At 43.6% G+C, this 24553-nt stretch overlaps 1 long non-coding RNA gene across 1 annotated transcript in view; it reads right to left on the bottom strand.

The window, feature by feature from the left end:
* The window catches only part of LOC137478373 (uncharacterized), a 34412-nt gene extending 10740 nt beyond the window's left edge, over positions 1-23672 (bottom strand). Inside the window, exon 1 of the long non-coding RNA XR_011001526.1 lies at positions 23542-23672. This is a non-coding gene — a long non-coding RNA (uncharacterized lncRNA). The remainder of the gene's footprint in view (positions 1-23541) is intronic.
* Positions 23673-24553: the final 881 nt, after the last annotated feature.

Below are 24553 nucleotides of genomic sequence, written 5' to 3'. Positions count from 1 at the left end.
GATAACTTATTAATTACCCTGCAATTATTATTCAATCCAGCTTATCCAGTTCAGCACTGAAAGTATGGGTTTGCTCCTGATTGTCACTGAAAGCTCAAAAAAGGTAAAACCTGATATTTTCTGGGTCATGCTTTCTGATAAAGATCCTCTAAAGAGAATGTTGAAAAGTCTCAGGATGAGAGCCAGAACCCCATTTACCTTCCACTTCTACGGGGCTGAAAAAAAAACCCTAAAGAGCACCAGTGGGTTATTTAAAGACCAAAGGAAATAGATCTAAGTAGATACAGGACACAGGTAAGAATGACTGTCGATTGTGCCAGGGGAGATTTAGACTGGGTATTAGGAAAAATCTCTTCATGGGAAGGGCTGTCCAGCCCTGGCACAGCTGGAATCACCACCTGTGGAGAAATTTAAAAGCCATGTAGATGTGGCCCTTGAGGGACATGGTTTTGTGGTGGCTTTGGCAGTGCTCCTACAGATATTTCCTACTCTTCCCATCAGGTGTTTGTTTAAGCCTGTAAAGATTCAGGTCAGCTTCAGCCAGCTCAGGGCAGGGATGTATCTTTGTGTATCCCAGGAAATTTGTTGTTGGGGGCCATGAGTGCACAGTGTGTTTGTGGGCAGACATGACCCAACACCACACCTATCCCAGATTATCAGCAGTTGTTTTTATCCCTCAGAATTCCTCCCACACCAACCATGGCTACACAGCCTCCAGTTTGTTTGGATCAGAGGGAAAGAGAGGCTGGGTAAAATGTGACTCAAATATGAGCTGGATGCTGCAGGCAGAGTCCAGGGAAAGCCTTCTGACAAAACCAACACCCTCTGTGGTCTGAGACCTCCACAGCTCCTAGCTGTACTCCTGCCATGACTCCAGAGCACTGGTGGGATGGGTTTTATAGGGATGCAGAGACATTAACAACCGGCACTGTACGTAACCGTGGCATTTTCCTAAGCTGTTACAGATGTAGACGAATAAAATCAAACCTTCTCCCAGCACTGAACCCCCTTTGTGGGCACAGGGCTCCCTCAGCGTGAGGCTATTTATTCTAATTTACTGTGCTCCTGGCTGTGTTCATGAGGATCAGGACACCCAGGGAGAAGGGGCTGTTTTCCTTTAATTTCTCCCGAAGCCTTGGGCTGCAGCAGAAGCTCCCCTGCCTCGCCAAGTGTGCTGCTCCTCATGGCAGCTCATCAGCTGGGAAGGTGTCAACCATGCTACAACCCAGCAGCAAGTTTATAAAGAAATGTAGAGGGAATAAGAAATTAAAAGACCTAATCTGGAAGAAATGTGTGTATTGCTCCCGTTACTGAAACACTGGAGACAGGCCAAAACACAGATGAAAGAATAATATGACCTCTAGAAAATTCTGAATAACTGTAGAAGGTAGATCTTTTTCAGCTTCCAAAGGTGACCTGCCACTATTTTGACCCAAATATAGAGTGAAATGTAAAGAAAAAAATAATATATATACTAGAGGATTTTTAAAATAAAACATATTAAACAAAGACAGACTGAAAGACTGGAAGCTGAAGCCACATAAATTCAAAGTGGAAAATGGGTGATGATGACTTTTCCTCGGTAGCAGTCAGTCTCTGCAAGAACTTGTCATGCATGGTTTCCTCAGCACGAAAAATCTTTAAACAAAAGCGGATGTCTTCCTAAAACATATCCTTTTGTGGAATAATGCAGTCTGCCCTGGATTCCATAGGAAGTCAAATATTCCCTTCTGGCCTTGATCTAGGAATGGTTATATTCTTGTTCTATAAAGCTACTTGTTCCTATGGAACAAGTTTGTTTCCTCGCCACTCGAGGTGATATTTTCACGACATCAAATGAAACTAGACAAGGTGTGTTTGACAAAAATATGCTGTCAGCTCGGCATCTGTGAATCACAGCTGGACCTGCGGGGTTCTTAGCACATCACTCTTGAGATGGAGGTCTTGGAGCACCCCAGGTACACGCTGTGTCACACCCATGGGGGCAGGTGTACCATCCTGGGCTGCTCTGGAGGGACAGCCACCACCTTTGGCCCTTTTCCTAGTCCTTGTGCTGCCCAGGGATGATGGGGAGGTGATTTTCCCTCACACCGCAGGGACTGGTGTGTGCCCATCTCGTTTGTACGAGCAAAACATCACCAATAAATAAATAGGGGCATTTCTTTCCTGCCTTACAGATGTTGTTGCAACAGCTTTGCAGAGAACTTGCAGGTGGGTTTTGGACTCTTGTTGGGTCCCATGCAACAACGCCTTGCAGGTGTTCCCCACGTCTTTGTGGTCACTCCTTTGGAAGCACATCTTGCCCACTGCTTAAATAAACACAACCTGGCACTGCCGGGTGTTTGCCTTTGCTTTAACTGCCCACCCACACCGAGGCAGAGGGTGTTTTATGGTGTTTAGAGAGGCTGTGGGTACAATGTGAGGCTTTGAACAGCAAGGCTCCCCTCCGGAGCAGGAGGCACGGTGAGGAAAGGTGACCCAGGGATGTGGTCATGTTTTTCACCTGGACCTCCCTTTCCAGGAGCTCTGCTGTGATGGTTGGCACTGGCTGCTCTCCCACCTGCGTCCCCTCAGCCTCCCAGCAGACAACTGCACAAACCCCAGCCTGTCTCAGCTAACTGCACTTGGAAAGCAGAGGCAGGTCACCCCGGCATTACACATCTTATTAAGCACTTCATGATACCTAAAATTAAGAGAAATGAAAGCAAGTTTCCTAAAACACTTCTGCAGTCACAGGCTGTGTAATTAACATGAGTTTGGTAGGCTTTCCTAGGCTCTGAGTCTATACTTCCTGTAACCTTTTGGAAAAGCTTTGTTTTATTTTCATTTTGCTTCCATCATAATTACCAATACCCCCTGAAGCAGTCAAAAGAAAAGAAGCAATGAAAGCAGGGCATAGGAAAACAGACCCAAATACTTCCAGCCTAATGTAGATGAAAGCTGCATACAATTTTGTTCTGAATTCTTAATGTGATCTAATAGCTAAGTTGGACTTTCCAAATATTCTGGAAGTCAGAGAATTATATTAGACAGTGCTAATCTACTTTAATTAAAACTAATTTTAATTTAATATTGATTAATTTTATTATAGGAGCAGCATAAGGTTGGGGTTTTTTTTCTTCAAATATGGTTTAGACACCACTGGGAGTTATTTGGATGCTGCTTTCCAAACTCTGGGCTTTTACTTTTAAATATCGTCATTCACTGGGTAGGCCAGCACTTGCCAAATTCAAGCCCATTCCTTTAGAAGCAGAGCCCAAACCAGACAGGGCCTCACTCACACCTAATTGCTTTTGGAAAATAAACATTTTACTTCATATTTCCAACGCTCTGCCTGACAACATGGTAGGTCCTGTGCTCCTCCTGCATGGAGAGAGATTAAGGAGGACTTGAGAGCCCACCAGACCCCCACAAGCGGCTGGGGAGAGCAGCTACCTGGTGCTGCCTCTTTGCCTAAACCAGGCAATCAGTTTGGCAGAGGATCCCGACTTTTAAACAGTTTTAAACAGCTCATGCAATAAACCCAACCTCTTCTGTGAAGTTCTTTTTCATGGTAAAGTTTTGCACTGGAAGCAGCACCAGTAACTGTAGAGGTAGTAGGGTGCTCCTGACCTCCAGCAGTTCTCTACACTTTCCATAGGACAGCAATCTGCACATTTGCTTTCCTGCTAAGAAAAAAAAAAAAAAAGTCTTTATATTTTTGGTACAGTAGATGCCTTGAAGTGAACATCTTTGTAGCCAAATGCTCTGTGGAGCACGTTCCTGCTATTCTGTGCAGAAATTCTGTGTAATTCCCTTCCAGCTGGGTTAATTCTAAGCAGCATTGGGATCTCAGAATGAGGGCTTTTAATGCACCGATGTTTTGCACAGGAGCCCTGAGTTCCCTGGTTCTTTATGATCCCCAGTATTGTACTGGTGACAACAGAAGTTTCAGAAGAGCAGCTCCAAGCAGACAAAATCCTTCCAGTCAGAATGGATTGGTCAAGGCAGCTACCACAGACTAATGAGTCTAGACCATAGTCCTGACATTAGGCTGCTAACTAAATGTATCTCCTTAATTACATTATTCATCTGAAAGGCAAAGTTCTTATATATTTTAGTGTTTTGTGTCTCCTCAGATGATATCCTGCTTAATTTTTCTTAATGAATTCCCCCCACCCCTCCCCCCCCCAAAAAAAAGAATGCATGTTAGATTAATGAATGACTATTAATGAATAACACTATTTTCCATTCTCTCTCGTTCATCTTTTCCCCCTGGATACCTTGGTCTTCATACCAGAGGTACTCAGACAGCTTTCATCTTTCTTACATTTTTATTTCTTTTTTCCTCAGGCATAGTAGGTGTTTTAATGATAAGATGCACTGTCCTAGCCCCTTGTTTAGAAGTCTGAAAAATGTGTTTTCACCCACAAAGCACAGGTCAACTGCATTTGAAATAATTGCACTTAAATGAACCCAGCACATTCTATTTTGTTTTGCATCCCTGTTAATAAAATTCTGGATGGGACGGGAGAAATGTTGAGCTAGGAACTGAAGAAAGTGGGAGGTGGAAAAGGAATGAAGCAAAACTGTAGGAAAATAAGAGATTTGGAATAAAAATATAGTAGATGGGGGGGGAATACAAGAAACTTCTTCAATATGTTAAAATATATAAAAATATTTATATAAAAACATGCAGAGCCATTGGATGGCTCATAAGTCAGCACCTATGTTCAAATTTTGGCAAAAACTGTATTACTTAAATAATAGAGAAACTATATTCTCTAATATTAATGTAAATATCCCAGATGAAACTTTATGTTCAGGTCTGAGAAATTCTGACTATGGTCATATAGATATAAAGAGCAACAAAACTGAAATGTGGGTTTGTGTTATCACTACTAGAGAGTAACATCATTTGGAAGCTGTTAGCTTGAAATAAATTTATTTCATGTAATGTCACCCCAGACAACTATGTTCTTTTTAAATTTGGCTTGAATTTCACTGAAGTCTTTGGTATAGACACCAGATTTGGCTCTCAAATGATAAACTCCTTAGTGAAATACTTTCAAAATAAATTTTGAAACAGTTGGGACAGAAAAAGATGACCTGTACTCAGATAGTATAAAACCAAATAGAATTGTTTTCAGAGGTAGAATCTTTTCTCTTTTCCCAGAGTGGTTTTAATTTCTTCTCTCTATAATATTACTGCCTGGTCACTCAAATAGTGTCATCATTGAAAACCAAATAATTAATAAACCCAAGCCCACTGGTCTTTCAAAGCCCTTTAACTTCCTGAATACATTTCCCACTAAGTCCTCTGCAGAATGATGTTGCACTTATGTTTCACTGGAATTAGAGCACAACACTTTGCATTTTCCCCATTTCCCAGCTTCAGGAAAATACTGGCAGGATCTGCAGCCTCTCACCCTCCCACAAGCTCTGGCCTCCTCTGCAAATTCTTGCTGCTGTCTTGTCTTCAGGGAAAGCCTTAGATGTGCAGGCTTATCTCAGTGATTTAAACTCAGCTACCTTAGGATGTGATGGATTTCCTTTGCTTGCAGCCTCCCAGACAGGAGCTGATGGATATCTCAGGGACATGTTACAGCTCAGACAGAGAGAGGTGCCTGATGCAGAAATTACAGGGTCAGACTCCCAGACCTGCCTGATGTGGGAGGTCAGGCAAGGTGAGCTGGCACTTCAAACCAGTGCATCTGCACTGTAAATCTCAAAGATGTCTGCAGAGGTATGACAGGCACAAGGAATTAAATGGAAAGCACTTACTTTTTCTTTTTGTCTGAGCTGTAACCCAAGGCTTTGCCTTTCCACCACATCATTTTGAAAGGAAATTGATTTCCCTGCTCACTAGTTTAACTGAAATTATTTAAAGCAATTTTTCAGCTACCACTTAGTTGAGCACAAAAACTTTCTTAAGGCCAAAGCTCTCTCATTTCAACACTTCCCTCCAAAAGGAGCTCCACCTGGAACTAAATTAATTTCTCTACCTTTCAACTCAGGACTCTCTATTTAGCTTTAATTGTAACTCTAGGGAAGAGGCTTTCCCTCTCCTTTTTCTTCATACTTCTTGTGCCATGCGTCTTATGTCCCAAATGCTCTGAGCACCAAGCAAGAGCAGCCTGTGCCACATTTAACTTCTGTAAGAGATTCTGTGGAGGAAGAGTAGGCACAGAGGAGGCTGGACCTTGCTGCGGGGTCATTTCTGGACTTGGGGAAACCTCAAAAAGAGAAAGAAACAACTCTAGAAAAACAAGTCTCCAGCTTTGTAAGAAAACAAGCCAAGGAAGTGCCAGGTTATCATGACATGGAAACAGCTGAAAAATAGTAAAAGAACTGACACTTGCAGAATGGAGAAAAGAGGTCGTTCCAAACAGTGCTGGGGGGAAACTGGAGTCCTGTAACTCTAAACAGGAATGGGACCAGGCTGGTTACCTGCAAAAACACAGCTTGGAGAGCTCAGAGAGCCTCGGTGGGGTGGCAGCAGCTGCCCAGATTTCTGAGCACTGGGCCTTTATGAGCTGAGCACTTTAATGAGCATGTTTTCTTTAGTGTTTATTTTCACAGAGTCAGACTGATCTCATGTTCCAAGAATGAAACCCTGGCATGGAAGTGGCATATCTGCCAGTTAATGTCAACAGTTGATGTGCAGAGAGCAAACAGGATTTCATGTTGTGGTTAAAGCTGAGTTAGTATTTGCTTTAATTCTGTTTTCTTTGTGTCACATATATTAAGAGTAAATAGTAAAAGAATTTCATTTTTGCTTAAAAAAAAAAAAAGACAAAAAAAACCCTAGTAACCCTAATTCTACAATTTGAAGAAAAATGTTATGATATCTACCTACTAATGAATAGCTTGAAATGTCCTCTGCAAAAGGTATCATAAAAAAGGTTTGTACAGTGCAGAACTGTTAAGGAAGGCAGAACACACTTAACTGTGAATGAACAGTGAAAATCCTCCCTGATTTAAGCACAGGCAAGGGCAGATGAAGTTATCACATCAAGCAGGTTCAGCCAGTGCCTCGACCTCTCCAACAATGGGAACCCTGCCCTGTGTGAGCAGCCCAGTTCACCCCCGTGCTGATCACAGGGGTGATCACAGGAGATCACCTTTCAAACCACCATGTCCCAGCTTTGGGCAGAGCTCAGAACCAGCAGGGTTTAGTCTTAGGCTCAGAAATGCAGTGATTAATGAGAGCCACCCCTGGCACAGAACTTCTGACACACCTGTGGCATGTCCCACCCTGGCAGGGAAATGGAACTGCTGACCTCACAGCCCTTTCCACCCCCAGCTTCTGGGGTTTTATGAATTGTCAGTCACACCTAGGGGTGATGTGGCTGTAAAACCCCAGCCAGGCAGGAAAGCTGGCAGGGCAGCTCCGTGGGTTTAGGCTTAGCTGTGTCTGAAAGACTTGAAAGGAGGTAGGAGACTTCAGGATTGGTGTTGACAGCTGCTTTCAAATACATGCAAAGACAAAATCCAGTTCCACAGACAACAAACTCACCTGGAGTTTGGAGGCTGCAGGACAGATGCAACTGGAAGGAAAAAAAAACAAAAACAAAAAAAACAACAACAAACCAATAAAGGAAAAAGGAAAATAAACCACATTCCCTCTAAACACCACCTGTATGGAAAAGAGACTGACACAAAGGTGTTCAAAAGGTTGGCAAAGACTTCTCTGTATTGCAGGAGGTCCCCAAAACAAGGCAAGGGAGCTCAGGCAGGCTCTGTACCCTCTGCTGGCTCTCAATTCCGTGGAAGAAATTGAAAATTGCTTATCCACACCACGTACCTGGCCACTGTGACCCTGACACTGGGGAAGAGCTCCTTCTTTAGTGCTTGTTTCTGCATGAGAAACCCTCTTTGTTTCAAGAACAGTAAGTCTAATAAAGCAATAAAAATCTGTGTGAAACAGAGAGACAGTACTGGTTTAATCTTCCTCTCCAAAATCCTGTAACGGGAGAGGGAAATGCTGGAAAGCAGGTTTTCAAGTCATGCACCAATACCCCAAACCTGCCACTGCCCTTCATCTCACTGCATAACCACCAAGCTGGTTTGTGATGTTGTGTTTATGTGGCATGGCATCTGTATTTGGTTTAAATCACGCTATAGACAACGGCCATTCAAACTGCAGGGCTGGAAAGCAGAGCTGCTGAGGCACTTGAAATGAGATTTCAGACCAGGTCCCTCTCCACCACATCCTCCTGTTGGGAAAGGGTGTTCAGAGCTGCCATGGCTTTCCCAGGTGTTTCCTACAAAGACAGGGTGTGGAGTGAGCAGTTAATCATGAGTGCATTGGAGTGTCCTGAGCTCCTGGGGTGAAAGCTGCTACAGACATTGAAAAAGTGTTTAATAATCAGAGCCCCATGTCCTGAGTGCAGCCTGGGTTCACGGGAGTTCACACAACTCTGAAGAGCTTCAGGCCAAAATGTAAGGAGAAGCTGCAGCTTCAGGGGCTGCACCTTGCTGGGCCTCCCTCCCAGGAAAACCCATGAAAAGTGAGCCCCAAGTGCCCTTTGAGTGCCCCAGGCAATGCTCCTGAGATGCAAAAGATCTCAGAAGGTGCCCAGAGAAGTGCCCCTGCAGATCATCACCCAGGGATCTCTGTCCAGGGGCACTCGGCTCCAGATCTTCATTCTGCACATACAAACTTAGAGTTGCTCACAGTTCACAAAAAAAAAAAAAAAAAAAAAAAGAAAAAAAAAAGAGAGAGAGAGGCTTTTTAATCACAACTAACTCACTTATAAATTGTAGGAATCCCCTTGGTCCCCTCTGAGCACAGAGGGGGAATCCTACATGGACACAGACAAAAGACAAAAGGCGCTCTCAGTGCAAATTCCCAATCACCCAGTGCAAAACAGCTAAATAACTATTTAGTGCATCACAACAATAAATAATTATTTAATTATTTTTCAGAATACGTGTAACAAGCACCCTTATGAGAAATCAGATTAGGAGCTTCCAACTCTCAGGAAGTGCATTGGCAAGTCAAAATGCCTTTTTCTGCCTCATTTGCATTGGGCTCTCATAAAAGGAAACTGGAGATATGAAGGCCTTTTTCCACTGAAGGAAGAGGAGGAGGATGAGGAGTTTGTTTTTCCCTTTCTCTCTCCTAATCTGAGGGGGGAACAAATTCAGCAGGTCCTTCTCACAAATACAGACTGGGTTTGGGTTGGAAGGGACCTTAAAGCCCATCCAGTCCCATGCCATGGGCAGGGACACCTCCCACTGTCCCAGGCTGCTCCAAGCCCCAGTGTCCAACCCGGCCTTGGACAATTCCAGGGATCCAGGGGCAGCCACAGCTCCTCTGGGCACTCTGTGCCAGGGCCTGCCCACCCTCACAAGGAAGAATTTCTTCTTAATATCTAATCTGAACTTATTCTCTTTCAGCCTACACCTTCTTTCCAGTTCTGGTCTGCACCCACTGCTGTTTCCTGCAGGATGGAGGCTCCCTGCTGCCCTAACCCCAACCCTCCTCCTCTTCCTCCTCCTGTTTTAAAGGCTGTTGAGTATGACTTGCATGCATTTTTTTTGAAGTGTATGATATACTCTTGCCCACCTGCTGCACACAGGTTTCACTTCAGACAGTGCAGAAAACTCCTCCGCACCACTGTGAACCGGGCCATGGCACTGGGCTTGCTGGGTTTTTTTTTTTCCCCCTACATAAACCTATTAAGTATTAGGAGAAGTTAATCATTAGCTGGCTGGTTGTGCATTAAGACAGAATCCCTCCTTTGTCTCTCAGCGTTATTAAATGCCTCCTGCTTTGAAATGCCACATAAAAGTGATAGATGCCCTTTCTCTAAAAGCCAGGCTTCCAGTCTAGCTCTGCTTGATGCTAGCTCAGCCACAAAGAGCCCTCCTTGTTTAAATATAGAAGCCTGAGGCAGATAAGGTGAAGTCAGCCTGGCTGCTGTGCCAGGGCTGCCCTGATAAGGAGCTGCAGGGACAGGGGAGTGTTCCCTGTGCCCCATCCCCACTGCTGAGTTCTGGCTGGACAAAAATGATTGAGCTCAGGCCAGAGATGCAAATGGTCAAGTGCATTTGTGATAAGGTGGTGGAAGGCTCTTGGCATTTTGAAAGATGGTTTAGAGTGGAAGCTGCTGCTTAAAACAGCTTCAGAAACAGCAAACTCCACCTGTGTAGACTGAAAAAGGCTCTGTGTGTGTACCCACGTGGAGTTTATCCTTCTAGCTGAGTTCAGCCTTCCAGTTGGGTTTATCCTTCCAGCTGGGTTTATCCTTCTAACCAACATCTCTGTTCAGAGGACTGCTGGATCTGTGTCCAGGACTGCTTTCAGAAGCACTGCCATCTCCTCAAAACACACACACACAGAGCCCTAAACAAGAAATGAGTGAACAGGGAGGCAGAAAAATCAGGGCTGAGTCAAAGAGCAAGCAAATCCCCTTCCCAAATCACTAGGAAAAAAAAAAGTTTCTCCCCAGAGGAATGGTAAACTATATTTTTGCCTAGCAGCTTTTACAAGGTGAAAGTGTTGCTCAGGAGAATAAATGCCTGCTTTGTGTGGCCCCCCTGGAACCAGGAGGCAGTCAAGTCTGGGCTCAGCTCATGTATAATCTATATTTACATGTCAAAATCCCCCCTTATTTAGGTTCTTGATTTACAGCCCCTAGTTTTCATAAAAGTCAGTCATTCCTAGTGAAAGAATGCAGAGCAGATTTATAGGATCTGCATTATGCCTTAAATCTCAATAGCATTTTTAAAGCATTTTTATGACTCGTCCTAAGTAATGTTTTCCCTCTTTTTTTTCCAAGGCATTACTGTGTAAAACCAAATACAAATCCTTACCTTAAAAACAAGATCATTTTAACCAACCCTGCTGCAATGCCAAACCTTGTCAGCAATGTCCTTATAAGCCTCTGTTTTCAAGCATTCATAGCTTGAATGTAAAATGTGCTTTTCACTAGGGTTTGCCTGATAAGATCTCAACTTGCATGACCAGTGAATTTGTTTTCACCATCACAGTCAAAATAAAATAAACCTCTGGAGGCTGCTGTGAGGTAGATGAAGGTAAAGGGCCTGATTCTGTGCCTTCTCCCCCACACCAGGCTGCTCCTTGCTTTGATAAGTCTGCTTGAAATATATGGCAGCTCAGGTTTAGTCCAGTCTAGAGCAGAAATATCCCAAGCCCATTAATCACAGGCAGAGACACAAAAATGCTGGCTGGGCTCATGTCTGTGCACCCATGGATGGGCCCAGCACTGCAATGTCTTTGGTTCTTAACCAACTCTCTCAAAAACTCTCAACCTTTAGGCAGAAATTTAAATATTTTCAAAGAAGTCAATAGTTCAGTGGTTGTCCCAGAGTGGCTTTGCAGGGAATGAGCTTCTCGAGCATTTTTTAAGGGAACCAAGCACCAAGAGTTAATATGTTTTGGGGGAGACCTTAAAGCCCCTTCCAGTGGCCAAGGGGACTCCAGGAGAGCTGGAGAGGGACTTTGGACAAGGGATGGAGGGACAGGACATAGGAAATGGCTTTAAGCTGAAACAGGAGAGGGTTGGATGGGATTTTGGGAAGGAATTGTTCCCTGTGAGGGTGGGCAGGTCCTGGCACAGGGTGCCCAGAGCAGCTGTGGTGCCCCTGGATCCCTGGCAGTGCCCAAGGCCAGGCTGGACAGGGCTTGGAGCAGCCTGGGATAGTGGAAGGTGTCCCTGCCCATGGCAGGGTGGCACTGGATGGGATTTAAGGTCCCTCCCAATCCAAATCATTCTGGAATTCTGTGACTTCACATGACAGAACCAACAGTGATGGGGATCAAACAAGAGTCCCCAAAGTCTCCTTGGCCACAGGCCAAGGATTTCTTCAGAGAATATGTTCTAACCTCTGGTTACCTAACCTGAAAATATTCAAAAGAAATGGGAAATACCTGTTAAACACTGGGTTACTGCAAGCTGGAGTAAATATACATCAAATACTATTAATAGAGAAAGAAAAATAAATTGGGAACAGCAAATATTTCCAGTAAATTATAAATATACTTTAGGATATCTTGAATAACATTTCAAAGAACTCAGAATATTCTCCCACTAAATCAAGTATTTACTCTGGATCCAGACTTGCAACCTCCAGTCATAAGAGAGTCTCATTCATAGTAACTGGGTTTTGAAGGTAAAGACCACTCAGTTGAGTATACAGTCTTAAAGCCTGCTGTTATTCCCTCAAATGCTTTAAAATTAAAAATTTCCATTTACAATAGCATCGGATATGAGAAACAGGTTTTAAAACATCAGTCTCCATTCCAAGCTGGTCAAAATGTACAGATAAAAATCAATCATAAATGCAGCTATATCCCCTGGTAAATATTTAGAAATTTCAACAGACTCTGTTAAGGTGTATGAAATTTTGTATAAACAATTAAAATCAGTATGTACTATGCATAGAAAAAAAAAAAAACATGATAAAATAAACCATCACATTCTAACAATTTATACTAAAAATACCTTCCCCTCAGGGAATTTATTAAATAGCCATAAAGTTTAACCTAATGACTGGTAGGTACTGAAAAGCTAATCTTATTCTGGATACCTACATACTACTTTTAAATCCACCAAAGAGGTCAGCATCAACAAGTAAATAAACCCAGAATTCCTACCTCCTACATTCTCACAGACAAATAAACATTGATATTTGTATACAATCAGTTAAGCATATTCTAAGAGAAACATAAAGAAAGAAAGAAAGAAAAAAAAAAGCCCTGAGGACTTATCAACAGAGCTGAAATTGCTTCCAGAAATCCAGCATTAACAACACACACCTGCTTTAACAGGTATCAGCTTGAGATGTGATTATACAATATTCAGAGTTCTTGGCTTTGGTCAGACATGGTTAAACTGCAAATGGAATATGTGGAGCTGGAACATCCTGAGACTGTGTGCCAAACACTTGAGCTCTTCAGGCTGCTCCTCCACACCATCATTTTGCTGCTCTTCAGCAATTTTCAGTGACTAAAGCTGAAACCTGAGTGCAGTTTCTGCCCTTTGCTGCATCTTTGCAATGAGTAGGAAACAAATAGGAAACCTGTCCTGTGCTTCCCCGTGCAGGGCAGCCAGTGGGGGCCACACCAGCCAGAATTCCTGGCTGCTGTCTTCCTAAAAGTGCCCAGCCAGCAGACTCTTCCTAGAGATATCCCATATCAGCTGGAACAGCTCCATCAGGACAGGCTGGATAAATACTCCCCCAAACCAGAGCAGGCAAGTGACAAAGTTCTGCCCCCCCCAAAACCCAAAGCTGTGCCTTCCTGCCTCTTCACAGAAAGAGAATTGTCTCAAAGGCCACCACTGGTCCCATTTTCTCCTGAGTTCCAGTCTCTAGAGTCCAGTGCCTGATAGAAATCTCTCCCTGATAAGGTCAGGGGAGCAGGCTGCAAGCCTCCATCCTTGGAGGTTCCCAGACCACAGGAAGCCCTGCACAACCCAGTGTGATCCCAGAGCCGACCCTCTCAGAGCAGAAGGTTGGATAAGAGCTCTCCTGGGGTCCCATCCAGCCTGAATTGCCCTGGAGTGCTGAGGAATCATTCTCCTTCTCTCCCCTGCACTCCTTCTGCCCCCAAAATCAAGCCTTCTCTAGGAATATTTTCATTTGTGCCTTAATATTTTCTTCAGGAAGTCTGCTGACACTGAACTGAAAGTTCTGTTTGAGAGGGAATTACACTGTCAGCTATCTCACACTTTCACTGTTATTTCATTACTGTCACAGTCCTTTTCCCCCTCAAAGTGAGAGCTGCCAGCTCAGATCATTGTAATGAAACACTTGATTTCCAAGTGTTCATTGAAGCAGGAAATATTTTACACCCCCTGAAATTTCCAATAGCTCAGGAGCACACTTTTTCCCTCTTAACAGAAGTTTCTAATAGCTCAGATGTGTGATTTGTGTGGAGGAGTTTATGGCTGAGCACTTGGGATACTTGCATGGCAATTGAAAGGCAAAGTCTCTTTAGATAAACTAGAGAATGTCATTTGTACAGGCTGTGAAAATATACTTTTCAGAAATAAAACTAGAGTGTAAGAGACCATGAGACGACAGTCACTCAACCCTTGGACAATCAATCTGTGCTGCTCCCAGTAAATATGTACCCTGGTTTCTTTAAAAATAAAACTTCTGTGGTATAGAGTCCAAAATCTCCCTTAGAGTGCTTTAATTCAAGAGGCAAGGACAACATAACATGCTCTGATGCTTCTGGCTGTTGCTGTTATTTGAAACATGTTTTTTGGGTTTTTTTGGTTTTTTTTTTTTTTTTTTTGCTCTATTTCTATTTTTTTGCCTGTGCACTATGCAAGGGGAGCTTGGACACCAACTGACCTTGTGCTAAATAAATGTGATTACACTCCACCTCACTGCCTGCACACCTGGGGAAAGCTGTTCCCTGCCAGCCTGGGAGCTGGGCATGGGAGTGCTGAACCTCCTGACCACTCAGAGCTGAGCATTCCCTTGGCAGGAGACAATCAGCATGGACAAGCAGGGGCAGGTAATCAGACACAGAGAGGCACAGGACCTGTCAGAGCACGAGTTACTGCTGCTCTGGGACTGCATTAGCTCACACATTCCTCTCTTGAAAGCTTCTTTTTATGCAGTGCACACCGTGGATTCCTCTGGGCCAGCACTCCCTTGCTGGCTCCATCCCATTTGGAGTGGGAATAAACCACTTCAGAGGGAGCTTTTCTGGGATGATGAGAGAGGGATTGGCTAAAGCCTTGTGCTGCCAACCCTCACCTGCTGGCCCAGTGCTGGCATCTGGTTGCCCTATTGCAGGAGCTCAGCCTGGCACTGCAAAGGTCTCCGGTGAGGTTCTGGGACTCCAGCCTGAGCCACCAAGCCAGCTACAGAGAGGCTCTGGGAGTCAGGAGGGAGAGATTCTGGACTGGGAGTGACGAGGCAACAGGAATTCATCCTGCAAGAGCTTGGAGCAAACAAAGGTGCTGGATGCAACAGCAAAGCAAATGCTGCTCAGAGATTGAACAGCTTGGTGGGCAGTATTCACCGTGGCCAGGGGCTGACAGGGAGCTCCAGGCTGCTGAGCTGGCTCTGACATCCTCACCAGAGACACAGCAGTTTTAGCTGCAAGGGCTCTTTTTGGAATCAGATGCTAAAGGAAACCTACAGGAAAGATGGAGAGGGATTTTTTACAAGAGTGTGTAGGGACAGAACAAGGGGAAATGGCTTCAGACTGAAAGGGAATAGGTTTAGATTAGATATAAAGAAAAAAAATCTTCCCTGTGAGGGTGGTGAGGCCCTGGCACAGGGTGCTCAGAGGAGCTGTGGCTGCCCCTGGATCCCTGGAAGTGTCCAAGGGCAGGTTGGATCAGGCTTGGAAGAACCTAGATTTTAAAATTGGGCTCAAAATGCTACCAGAGGAAAATTATAAGCAACAACAACCCCCAGTAGACTCAGTTCTATAAAGGTCATCCAACTGTAGTATGTTCTACTCAATTTTTTTGGTATGAATACAATTCCACAAACAGAGAAAAATGGATCTTAATAGAGGAAGGCAGGTCCAGTTTAGAACAAGGTGTTTTACTAAATGCAGTCTTTGCATTTAATCAACATTAAAATAGCTGTCACTAAGCTGTTGTGCATGCCTGAATTAGTGAAGATGAACTGAATTTAACTGTCTGCATTTAAACAGAAGTCTCAAAAGCTTGAGAGGGATTTATAATCTGTGAACAGCAAATCTCACCCTAATTCAAAACCATATGCACCAAAAAACTTCCCAGGCCCCACTGACCCTTATACTTGGAAGTTTTAATCAGAAAACCATTCTGCTGCTTATATGCCACAAATTTGGTGAATTTTGTGTGTTTTTCAGCCCCAGTTGAGCCAGACAACACTGGAAGTACCAGGACCAGCACAGAGATTAAATGTGTAAGCAGGGGGATGGCAGGGAAAGGGACAGGGGCACATCCACTGTGTGACACCAACACAAAAATCCTCAGCTCCACCTCAGGCTGGATGGCTACAAGCTGAAACCAGGCAGTTCCATCTGGTGGGTCAGCACACGGGTTTTTAGCAGAAATTGTAATTTTAAATCAGACTCCAGATCTGGGGAGGGCGTCTAAGAGCTGACCTCCTGCCTGACCAGAGCCAGAGGGGCAGACGTGGGATCATGTGGCACCTCGGGAGACAGGCTGGCTTTTCCACCTCAGGAATTCATGTGTATCAATTAGGAACTTCATTTCTGTCCTCTCCCACTGTCCAGAGATGTCAGAAATCAGTATAATTGCACAGACTGGCAAGATTCCCTGGGAATTATGTGTATTTTCTCTCTTTCTCTCTCATACAGAATCCATCTTTCTGCTGAATAATTACTGCCAGAGCTGAATCAGAGCCTGCCAACGTTGCAGAAAAGAATCCAACCATTTTCTACAAACTTTCAAAACAAATATAACTTCACTTTGCTGATTTTTTTTGTTTCTTTTTTTTTTTTTTTTTTTTTTTTTTTTATGTCCACTGTAATTTGATTCTCTTTGAAGGACTTGAATGAGTTTAGGGAAGGCGTGGTACACAAGGAACCTTTGGGCAAACCCTCAGCTGGTGTACAACTGGCTTCAGAAAAGCACTGCTCAGTTACATCCTGAAGATGCCTCACAGTGAATTTGAAAAGCTCTCTTGGGGATTATTCACCTCACGTGAATGCCACTGCTCCCACCAGCTATGGCATTTTCAGGATTTTAGCTGTTAAGTCAGAGGGCAGACAATAGGATGGGACAGAGCCCAAGCAATTAACTCTTCACTTGGTTTTATTACTAAATCCTGAACTGGACTCCCACAAGGAACCTGTAACATGTTAGTCAAAGGAAAAAGGGCAAAACTTTAAATAATTAAAAGTTTGGAAGATGAAATTAAACAGCAGCCTATGATTTGCACACAGAAACTTTAAGAAAAAACCCAACGAAACAAAATAAAACCCAAAAGACATTAATTGAAACCTTTGATCCCAACCAAGTATTCATCCTGAGATAATTACTGCCATAAAAGCCTCTGACACTGACAGGAGAACTGTCTTCAAAAGCTACCTACGTAAGCAGCTTGGAACTTGAGAGAGGAGCTGCCAAGGATGGAATCCTACAGAGAGGTGAAAAGGAGGGAAGATTTTGGAGGGAACTGAGCCTTTCAGTGTTAAGTCATTCCTCTGTGAAAACATATTTTCATCTATCAGAGACTGAAAGAGGAAAAGGATGGGGAAGATTTGCCAGCAGAAAGGCAGTTCCTCCTATAAGTAAGAAACCAGTGGGTTAAAAAAATAGTTAGTAGCAACAAACTGGACCTTGAACGGCATTTGGGACAAAAGTCAGCAATACAAGGTGGTTAAAACTGGAATCACACATTTCCTTACTCATGGTGCACGAAGTGCTGCAATCTAAAAATCTCCTGCTGGTGTTCCTCTGCTCTCCCTAATTACAAACGTTTCCAAGATGCACAAAATTACGGTTTTCTCTGTCCTTTGCTGCACTCCTGCTCATTTCGGCACGTCCCCAAAGATGACAGTGACTCTTGGAGCCCAGCAGTGCCCAGTCCCTGCCCCATAATCGCTGGGTTTGGTTTAATTCCTGGGAAATGTCACCTGCTTGTAATAGAGACAAGGCTGGCTGATAGCTTCAATCACCTTCTCAGCCTCTGTGTACTGGCTGAGAAGCTTTAGGCTGACAGATAAACACTCCTGCAAAGATTCCAGAGTCTCTTTTCCTCTCCAGGAATATTGTTACAAGCCCCCCAAAAGTGGTGTCCATCAGTCCTGCCTCTTGTGCCAAGAGCTGTCCTGGGAAAATGCTCCAGCCCATGCTCATGGTTACTTCCCTACTCATTAATTATTCCTACATAAGTTCAGGTAAAAATGGCTTTGGCATGTTTTTCCTGAACATTCCATATGGCAAAGGGATATACTCATATCAACTCATTGTGTTGATGTGTTTTTAAATGTTTTTAAAAAAGGTTGTAGAGTTAAACATCTCTACAACAAATGAAAATTGGAAACAAAACAATTTTGGTATTTTTCCCTTTTTTCTCATCAAGTGTGATTTTGTACTTTACAAGTCACATCAAGACTTGATATACAGAGGGGTAGAGCTTTAAAAGCTACACTTAGTTACTTTAGTAAGGCAAAAAAAAAATTTGTTTCCATTGGCCTTTTGGCCTTTCCAGCAGTCAGGGATGAACCGTGGCATTTTTACTTAACTGGGAATAAATCTGACAAAAAACACTTTTAGAAATTCTCACCAAGAGAGTAAGAAGCCATGAGAAATACATATTTTGAAAAGAAAATGAAATGGACTCCTTCAGAGCAGTTATTCCTGGTTCATGTGGGGTTAAAGGACAAACCCCAGACAGAGCCAGAACTGTGAGCACAGAGCAGGGCACTGGCCCAGCTGTGACACTGGGAGAGGGAAATTCATTTCTCTTATAAGAGGGGAGCTAAGCAAAAACTGCATTACTGGACCCAGAACTGCTTTTGGGAGGGAGCTTCCCTGGCACTGCCTCATCTTTATTTTTGTGAGGAACTGATCCTCTCCAGTGGGGGTGCAAGTGCTGTGAGTCTGAGCTGGCTTTGGGCTGAACCTGCAAGTGAGGGAGTCAGGAACACTCAGAACTCGGAGCATCTCACCCCAAACTCCTGGGAGAACAAGGTCAAGAGCTGAGACAAAGCAGCCCCCAAACCCAAGGGATGTGTGGGGTGCTTTTTGGGCAACCTGTGCCAGGGCCTCACCCCCTGGTGGAGCTGTCAGGGTGAAGGTGAGGGTCCTGTCAGCACCAGATCCAATGTTCTCCTTGCTTTCCTGTCATTTCTGACCATAAAGAGCTGGGTGCAGCAAGGGACATGCTTTGGTGCCAGCACAAGAGGAACCTCCCTGTGCCTGTCCTCCGCTGGGACACACACACAGGGATGGAACAAAACCACTCCTTGGCAGAGCTGGCCTCAACAAAGGGCACCACCACAGACTCTTGTCACTAGTTGGAGACATTAGGTGCTTCTACCAACAAATCAAACCCACTTCTGTGTTTGTTTTCCAGCTACAAATGCAGAGGTTGCTTCCTGCTGAGCTAGAACTCGGAATTGTCTGGAGTAGAAACTTAAGCACCATGGTAAGTGCACATGGAAAGCCAAATCACTGGGTTTGGTATCCCCTCAGAGGGGATGCTGTGAAGCTGAAGGGAGAATTTAGTGCCTCATGCAACAGTTAAAAGCTTTAATAACAATAATAAAAGATTATTCCAGCATATCTCTTGTCCCAGCTACACCGGTGCCTCTGCCCAGTTGTGCTCCCAGCACTTTCTAGTTTCCTTAAACATAAAAAAATCATATAAAATTTACAGACAACTTGCTGCTGACCAGAGACAGCCACACCAGCAGGTGCTGAGGGTTATACCTTTGAAACCCACCAGAAAGAACTTTTCCTGTCATAACCCTTCACTGATTCTTTCTTCTTTCTACACAAAGGCACAAAGGATAAGGTGCTGTGACCTCTGCTGGTACCCAGAAATGCTGCCAGCAGTTCTGGGGGTTATTGGCACAAGCACCCTCTGATGCCCAGGTTAATGCAGAAACAGTTTTCCTTCTGCTGCTCCAACACAGGACACACTTTGCAATCCCTGTGTGTGCATTAGATCTGCCCCCAGCACTCTCCAGGGAGCAAATCTCCCCTTTCCTCTCAGTAATTAAGAGGCAATCCTTCAGTGATGCCTTGTGAGGGCTGACCTAGAGCAGAGGCTGGACAGAGCTAAAGAATAAAGCAGGGATTTATTCAAAGGATCTCCTCCATGGATCCACCTTGGGCAGCACCAGAGCCCAGCCAGGGCTGCACCCAGGATGAACCCAAATGGTCCCAAAATGCACGAGCGCTCCCGGGGGCTCTCACTGTGATCAGCTCTGCTCCATTGGCACACTGGAGTTCATTGTCCCATTCCAGCTTTAGCCCATGCAGTCCCATCCTGCTTGTTTTTCTCTCTCCAGCCCACGTTGTTTGTGCTCCTGGACTGAGATTTGGATCATTTGTCCTTGGTCCCCAGCTGGAGAAGGAATTGTTTTGTCTCCCTGCTCTGTGCAGAGAGCTCACCATCCCATAATATGAAGCCCAGACCCTCACACTAAAGCAGCACAGAATGTGAAAAATAGAAAAGCTAAAACCTGAAGCATCATCAGCACAAAAATAAACTGAACCAGACTTCACCACAACCAGGTTCTGAAGCAAACCCCACCTTTCCAGCTTTAGATGCAAAATAAAGCTTTAAATCACCCTTATTTTCAAGCATTTCCTTTTTGCCAAATCAGAACAGATTTCAAGTGAGGTGTGACCTTGTGTTTAATGACAACCTGGGCTCCTACTTTTGTAAGAAAACTGGACACTCTCAATGCCCTTCTTTCCTTTCCTGTAGCTGTTTATAGCTGGTGCTAAAATCCATCTCTGAGATCATTCCTGCTTGGTGGTGCCTGGGAGCTGCCACTCCTCCAGGACTGAAAACAGGGAGAGAAAACCCTGGTCCCTTTGGCTGAGGTGAGGCTGTTCCCAACCCTCTCCATTTCCTGATCTCTGCCGCCCTCTCCTGCAGCAGCTGCAGACTCCCAGGATTTCAAGTGAAATAATTCGAAATCAAAGCTGCTGTGGTGAGGTGATTAAACTCCAAGGGGCTGGGGCAGGAGTTTTAGGAGTAGGGAAAATTTAAGCTGAAAAGGAAAAGTGCTTGTGGCAGCATATTGAGCACAGCAAGGGGCAAAATAATGATAATAATAATAATGCTTAAATGATGATAATGATAATGCTAACAGTGATAGCAATAATTGTAATAAAAATAATAGGAACGATGGTAATAAATTAAATTATAAGCTAATCATTAAAGTTGGAAAAGACATCCAAGATTAACAAGTCCAGCTTTTGACTTCATACCACCATGCCCACTAATCCACATTGTCCCCAAGTGCCACATCCACTTGTTTTTTGAGCCCTTTCAGGGATGGTGACTCCACCACTTCATTGAGGAGCCTGTTCCAGGCTTAACCACTCTTTCAGTGAGGAAATCTTTCCTAATATCCGACCTGAATGTCCCCTGGTGTAACTCGAGGCCGTTCCCTCTCCTGTCCCTGTTCCCTGGAGCACAGCCCGAACCCCCGGCTGTCCCCTCCTGCCAGGAGCTGTGCAGAGCCACAAGGTCCCCCCTGATCCCCCTTTTCTCCAGGCTGAACAACCTCAGCTCTCTCATCCTTCCTGGGACTTGTGTCCCTGAATTCATTTAAGATGTTATCTCAAAGCGCTGGAATTTCACAGAAACACAAACATTTTAAAAGTTCATCAAACATGAAAATGTGGAGGGATGGGAAAGAGAAAAATGTGCTTTGCAAATAATCTTGTGGCCAAGGAATTTGCCTGCAAAGCGGTCAGAAAGGATAAACAGATTATTTCAGTTCAGTTCAAAGAATGTGCCTTGGCTTTTTGAGGAGATGGTTGTGGCATAAAATAAGAATAAACTCCCTCCACATTGGCTTAGTCCTACTGGGAGAAAAAGCTGCTACCAGAAAGCATCACATCCAGGTGCTCTCTGACCAATTCCCTCCCTGCTCTCTTTCCATATTAGCCAGGCTGCTTTTCCTTGCATTAATCTGCCTTTCAGCTGCCTTTTAATCAAAGCCAGCCTTAACTCTCCAGTGGAAAAAGCAAGCAGAGGCTTAGGTAAACCACAGAGTAGAACTGCAAGAAACAGTCAGAAAGAAAAGGCTCCTTGGCTTGATAAGGATTTAAGAACTATTTTTCTAGAGGGAAGGGAGAAAAAAAATGCTCCATTTTTTTTCCAGCTTGGATAAATGGCTATGCCTGCCTTCTTTTCCCAAATGTAGGAAGCATGGGCTGGTTTTTACAGTATTTTGCACGTGCCAGCTCCTATTTAGTTGTGCAACATAGAAAAAGCAAAAAAATCAATGCTGACAATTTGAAAACCAACCTTCAGATTGTGGAAGTGAATTTTTTTGTGCTGTCAGCAATTAAGAAACAAGCCAACAAGTACTCCAAACAAGCCAACAAGTACTCCAAACAAGCCAACAAGTATTCCAAATCAATCAGCTGTTCTTGGGAGGGATTGTATACCAACAACCAGAGACTGACATCCAGTACTGCCATTGCTGTAGGTACCAGTTAAAATTCCAGATGCAAGAAATTATTGAAACAGAACATGGTAGGAAAGAAAAGACTCAGATTTTTGAGGGGAGGGAGTTTTTTTTTTTTTTTTTTTTGGTTGGTTTTTTGTGGGGAGGGATTGTGTTGTGTTTTTTTTGGTTTTTTATTTTTGGGATTTCTTTTCTGTTTGTTGGCATTTTTAAAATTTTGTTTTGGATTTTGTTGTAGAGATCCCCAGCTGCCTTTCAAACATTAGGTCCATTGCTTTAATAAATTTAATAAATGCCCTCTTGTTCCCAAGGCAATTTTCTCCTCAGAAGAAAAGTGGTTGGTGACTAAACCACCAAGGAAAAAAGTTCATTTAGGAGCCAGGAAGGTAAGACCAAAAGCTGGTCCTGAAAAAATGCCATCTGCAGCAGCAAAAACCTGTTTTTTTCCCAGGACAAGCAAATGCTGGAGCTGAAGCCACACAAAAGAATTGCACAGTAAATCCACACAAGAAGAAGAAGAAGCTCAAAGCTTTCTGAAATAGCTGGTCTTGCACACTACATAAAACACCAGATGAACTTGCCTTTTATATAAAGAATTACTAGAGACAGAAACCAAAAAGGTAAAAAGAGGTGTGTGTACAAAAGTTCACAAACAATGCTGGAAATAAAGCATTTCCAAAGGGTCACCAAATTACACCACTGTTCATAAGCCTGTGGTTGGATTCCAAAAGCAGGGAAAAAAAGATTTACTCAGTAGGGCCTTAAATATGAAACCAGTTTGAAAAAATGACCACACACACAAAAAAAAAAAAAAAAGGCAGAAAGAAGACCTTTTTTTGCAACTGAAATTTGTTGCCTGTAACTTTTTATTAGTTACAACAAGTGAAATAAAAGCCAGACAAGTCTACTATAACTCTATTATCTCTAAAAACCACCTGTTGGCATGTTTTGCCCAATGGATAACACAATCACTCAATAAACCTCTGGAAAGCAGCCACTGAAGCAGAGTTTGCCAGGGGGAACCCTCCTGACCTGCAGCCACTCTTTGCTAAATGAAGTAGCCATGACAATGACATGGACAAAAAAAGTATTTTCAACTTGGGGATCTGATTTCCAGAAAGAAAACCTTTAAGCTGGGCCAAGAAAGTCACAGTGGGGTATTTCTCAGCCTTGCCTTCACCACCTGCTGAGTTTGGTCTGCCAGGAACCTTGGCTTTCCCTGCAGCATCTGCTGATGAGCTGTTCCCTCCCCACCACCACAACTCCTCCTCTTGATGCTGCACTTTGCAGGGAAGGAGGAGAAAACAGGAAGGTGGAGGGGGAAGTTTAACCTATGAAAGGGGACAAACAGTTTCAATGTAGAGCATGGAAATAAACTTGGTATCACCTAATTGTAATTGCTGCTCTAAGATTTTCAAGACTGAAATAAACAAATCACTTACCTTCTGTGGCTGCATTTTAAATGTGCTGCTTCCCTCCTTCGGGGATCCAAACTTTTCCTTTTCTTCCAAATCATTACAACCAAGCCAGAAAGCCATTTTAAATCTCAAAACAAAACAAAACAAAAAAAACCCACCCACACTAATAGCAAGTTAAACACAAAGAAAGTCTAGAATTAAAAAAAAAAAAAAAAACAGCTAACATCTAGAGGTTTTATTTCAGCTACATTTGCATGCTTTCTGCTTTTGCTCTGCCAGAGTAGATGGATAAGATGCCAGCTCTAATCCCTCAAAGTGTGCCTATGACTTCCACCTGGATGTAAAATTTTACCCTTTCCAGTATTTCCCCTTTTAATTGGTCATTCTACAGCCAACTCATTACAATTTAATTTGTTCAGCTGGGCTGAAGAGACAGGAGAGCAAGGGAGAAGAGGGCAGAGTTCTCTGTTACAGGAGGTTAGGAGCCTCCTGATAATCAATTCTTTAGAACAGGTTGCATTTATGCAGTTCTGTTACTGTTAAAATTTGCAGGAAATCACTTAAATTATCAGTTAAGTTGTGAGGATGCACGTTGGTAAGAGGGCTTAATTCAACACACATAATAAATACTTGTCAGAAACCAGGCATGCTTCAAGAGGTGGATGATGTTTTCTGATTAAAGGAGCAAAATATGAGAAGGAAAGCACTTTGCACATGGACATTAATTCTGACTGCATATGCTGCCAAGCCCTGCCCATCCTTAGGGAAGGCAGGATTCAGATCTGCAAAGTTTGTACTGTCCTTCCACAGAACAGAACTTCAATGAGTCCAAACCCACCAGTCTGCTTCTAAAAAAATTAATTTCAGGTTTTTAAGGTGTTTCTTTTCCCCTGGAATCAATGGGAGTGGACAAAATGCACTTTGCCTGTGAGCTAACTGTGAGATCCCAGCTCCACAAAGCAATGACAACATGGCACTAACTCATGCAAGGGATGTGGAGATGGAAAAGAATTTGAATCAGCCTGGGAAATGAACA

Source organism: Anomalospiza imberbis, chromosome 8 (assembly GCF_031753505.1).
Source record: "Anomalospiza imberbis isolate Cuckoo-Finch-1a 21T00152 chromosome 8, ASM3175350v1, whole genome shotgun sequence".
In the NCBI taxonomy this organism is placed as follows: Eukaryota; Metazoa; Chordata; class Aves; order Passeriformes; family Viduidae; genus Anomalospiza; species Anomalospiza imberbis.
Note: the sequence above shows the minus strand (reverse complement) of the source record. Positions and strands in the feature narration are given on the sequence as shown.